The 4,574-nt window shown below is 31.9% G+C and overlaps 1 long non-coding RNA gene across 1 annotated transcript; it reads right to left on the reverse strand.

Moving 5' to 3' along the window:
* Nucleotides 1-2,607: 2,607 nt before the first annotated feature.
* On the reverse strand, nucleotides 2,608-4,362 carry LOC145318453 (uncharacterized). Its single transcript, XR_013879339.1, has 3 exons — nucleotides 4,290-4,362; nucleotides 3,634-3,699; nucleotides 2,608-2,648 (listed from the first exon to the last, which is right to left on the reverse strand). It is a non-coding gene; the product is annotated as an uncharacterized LOC145318453 (long non-coding RNA).
* Nucleotides 4,363-4,574: the final 212 nt, after the last annotated feature.

Raw genomic sequence — 4,574 nt, forward strand, 5'->3', positions numbered from 1 at the left:
TTATGTCTTTTGCCTTCACCTTCGCCTATTTCTACGTCATCAACAAATATCTTTACTTTATATCCATGCGTTACATGGATTGGATGACTATATCTAAATAAAAATATTGTTAACATTTTAGTTATTTTATTAAAACCATATTGAATTTGAGAATTCTGCATTACCTGTGCCAAACCTTGATCATTCCTTTAGGTGCAAACAATTCTATGTACTTCTGTGTTAAACCTATAGATTCTGCACTTTCTACAGTTGTTTCCAAATTCCAAAATATATCCCTACAATTAAAATCTAACTGTATCATAAAATTTAATAAATAATACACTTTCTTGTTTCATTTTATCTAAAAATTGTGTTGATATGTCTGTACAAATTACCTTGAATGTTCCTCACAAATTGCTGAAATCAATAGATGTTATTAGTTACTGATATCACAAATAGATAAATGTAAATTTGAACAAAATGAATTACCCATGTGTTCTACATAATAACCATCTACCATTCCTCCAAGGCCAACACTGTCTAAGAATGATTTCTTAAATGTTTTCTTTTTCATCTATCAATATGGAACTTGAAGAACAAAACTGAAAGCTTTAATTATATATCACCTCTTTTTCCTTGGCATAATAATCTGACACCCCAGCCACATGGAACATCCCAAAGTAATCCTTTAAAATTATAATAAAGTTTATCAGTTTTTACAGTCCTGATAAGATTAAATAATTAGATAAATAATGACAAAAATTCACCATTATACATAAATGCACAATGTTCTCCCATTCCCGCATTATTAGGTTCTCCACCAGCCCACCAACTAAAAATTCATTTGAAAAACTGATGAATATGTTTGTAACATTCCTACAAATCAGATTAAATTCTGCTTGATATATACTTTTTCAGAACCATTTAGGAAACACATTTATTTACTAGCTCTATAGATTTGGTTGACTTTAACCTTTGAATCTTCCCTCAAGAACTTAATTAGTTCAAAATTAATTTTCATAGGATTAAACCTTTTACTGTCTAATTCCTAAAGTCAAACAAAAATAATAATTCAATTTGTATTTTCTAATTAATGATCAACAGACTAAGAATAATAAGAATAGTTTACATTATTAGCAAATTATAAAGCAATCTTGGATTAAATGTTTATAGCTTGTTTATTTTCTTTGTCAGATAATTGATCAAGAAACATTAAGTATTACCTTCTGTGTGCATTGTTATCAAACCAATGCCGTGCATACCAGTGATCATAATCCCAATACCATGTTCCCTCCTGGTTAAGTCCCTCATCACTAATCCCAATCATGAGCCTCTAAATTCAACTTAAAACTAAGCCACAAATTAAAAAACTTTTCATGACTTTGTGTCATCTTAAATTCAATTTTTATTTTATAATACAAAATTTAATATGCATATGCAAATAGATTTCACCTGTGAACCAAACTTACTCTTTACCCAATCCATCTTTTCTTGGTTTTCAATTGTTGCTGCCATTGAATGTTGAGCATGGCTGTTAAGAATATTGCTTTCAAGTTAACTATGTGATTTTAAAAACAGGCTATATACTTTTGCATTTTTTTTATTTTAATCTTTTGTCAAATTTATAAAAATAGTACAACATTTACTTACACTTTGCAATGATGCCAATCTTTATTGTCAAATCCATTACTGATTAAAAGAAATATTTTTAATTAATTTTACTGACTGACTTTTTATTTTAAACAATTGTACGTCTTATTATCATAATGAATTAACACTCACCCATGTCCAATTTTTAAACATTGCAAACCATTAAAATCCTCCCAAGCAGTTGGGCAAGCTTAAGCAATAAAACAAAATTAGGGTCTAGTCCCTTTTGTGGCAACGCACCTTAAGAGGCAATTCTTCGTATTTTCACAGTTGCGGGTGGCTCTAACCCTGCTAGGCCAATTGCCTAAGCCTAAGGGGCAATCACCTAACCCAACATAACCTAACCTAAAATATCCTATTAAAAGCCATTTCAAAATTACGAAGAATTGCCCTTTTAGGAGCATTGCCACGAAAGGGACTACATCCCCAAAATTATATAAGAATATCTTGGAAAAGTAGGGTAAAAAAAAATTATTTTAGTGATAAAATAAAATATTTGAAGAAAAATTAATACAAAAATTGAATAGTTTTCAAAAATGTTTGCAAAGAGTGAAGTGGTTACCTGGTAAAAAGTTATCATAATATCTAGTTTGCCTAGTACTGATATATGTGTCCAGTTTATTTATTTTTCCATTTCCATTTTCAGGTGTGCTATAATTAAGAAAAAAATATCAGTTTACAATTTATGTAAGACACAAAATTGCATATTAAAGTTCCAGAGATCATTTTCCAGTAATGCTTTTAAACCGATTAATATCTGGTGGATTGTCACCGGTTTTCAGCCATACTGAAAAATCAAATATAGCATTGTCTTATATCCAGTTTTCTAGGAATATTAAAATGTACAATAATAAGATTAAAACCATTTTTTAACCTTTGCCAACTTGGGGTTATAAACTGGTTTTATCTTTTAATTTTACATTTTTACATCTGCGGAAAGCAATAAATAACTATCATAATTACCAATCAGTTGTCTGTGTCCAGGTAGGAGGAGGTATTGAATCTGTCCAGGCATTATCCTAAAGTTTTGCGTTTAAATAGTCTTAGGAATATAAAGTATTAACCCTTAACAGTCAGGGGGGGGGGGCTGAGAGTTGGAATTTCTTGAATATCTCCATCCTGGTGGGCACAGGATGCCAGCAAACCTGACTTAAATAAAGCACTTTTCTTACCAAAATATTGAAATATTCTCTAGTAGTACCTCCTAATATTAAATACAGGTGTTCAAGTCAATTTCAGGTTCCAGGTATGATCCTGCAGAACCTGATCCTCCAGGTCTCCAGAAATCTTTAAAAGGCTTCTGTGCAATTTTTGACTTAGAATTTCATAAAGATCTGCCGCGGTTTTCCCGCCGACCGCCGACTGTGGCAGCTGCCAAGTACAGCTGTGGCCGCTGAAATTTAGTTTTTGATATTTCTAATATAAAATTTACATAAAGATAAACATTTTCTGCAAAAAAATTTTCTTCTAGCTTCAAAAATAAGAAAAATACAGCCGTTTAAAAATTTTAAGAAAAAAAGGACCTAAAAACAAAGGTTGTTAAATAAAAGGGTGAATGAAGCGAAAATTGACTTTGACTTACTTAAAGTCGAAAAATTTATTATCAAACAGGGGACTTGTACAAAAAAATTTAGCCCTCTAGCTCTAATAGAAACCGAGATAATAGGGGTGGGGGCGTTGAACGACCCCCCCCCCCCCCAGACCGATTAAGGTGCGGCAAGGGGACTGTTAAGGGTTAAGTTTTTTTTCTGAAGCATAAAATCTCAAGAACTTTTCAAATGATTGGGTACTTCATTTTTAGTAAGCTTCACACAGGTCCTGTGATGGTTTTAGGGTATTCTTTTTTTAGTTCTTGGGATGATTTGTAAAAGCTATATTTCTAGCCAATCTCTGCCTCTTTGATTACAGAGCCACTAAATGATAGGGGAGTAGCAGCTAGTATATACAGATTATACAAGTAATGTTATAAAATGTATATTATATATGTATAAATAAAATTAACACCTTTAATATGTTAGCTTGACTTTCATCACATTCCATGACATAAGTTTGTTCTCCAGTTATTGTTGTCTGAAAATTTTTGATATACATTATATTATTTTATATACATCATTTTATATACATTATTCAAGGGTGGAGGGGCAGGTCATAATCATAATTAAACTTTCTTTTTTAAAAGCGAAGCTTTTCTATAATTAGGGTCGGTCCGTCCGAAGCAACGAAGCAGCTCTATAATCAAGTCCTAAAAATGTAAGTATGTCCATTAACATTATCCTGTATCAAGCAGTTTTTTTAACAAATTTACTCACAATTTTGCTTTAACTCTTATACATTTATTTTAGGATTATTCAGTTCTGAAACTATACAAGTGTTAACGTCCGTTTGTCCTACCGTTTCAGTGCTTCGCTTTTATGGATGTTGTCATCCTTGTTTACCCTTAATTTCAATGATAGCAGCCCTTACCCAAAGAAATAGGGATTACCCCCTTTCAAAAGAAACAGAGACCTTATAGATCAATGGTTTGCGAATTGAAACATCAAGAAGATAATTTTACTAATATTGCACAACCAGGATTCACCCTCTATGCAAAGGGTATTGCAAGTGAGTAAAAACTTTATTAAAAGCATGGGGTTGAGTTTGTGAGATTTATATGGTATTACCTGGGATATATAATGGGACTTCATAGATGAATATGGATAAAAGAAGCAATATGTTGACCCATGCATCATAAACATATCACATGCTGGACTCAGTAAACATCTCCTGATAGACAGAAGGGGTAGTTATACATATTTTTCTACTCTATAATTCGCTTTGCCTGTCCATCCGTCTATCTGTCAGTCTGTAACGCTATGGGGAAAACATGATTTTCTCGGATTTTTATATGCCCATCTAATATATATATTGTTTTGTCCATCTGTCTGTTATTTGGGGTGCTAGATCGA

The sequence above is a fragment of the Acartia tonsa genome, chromosome 5 (genome assembly GCF_053477335.1).
Source record: "Acartia tonsa isolate MP-2025a chromosome 5, ASM5347733v1, whole genome shotgun sequence".
NCBI lineage: Eukaryota > Metazoa > Arthropoda > Copepoda > Calanoida > Acartiidae > Acartia > Acartia tonsa.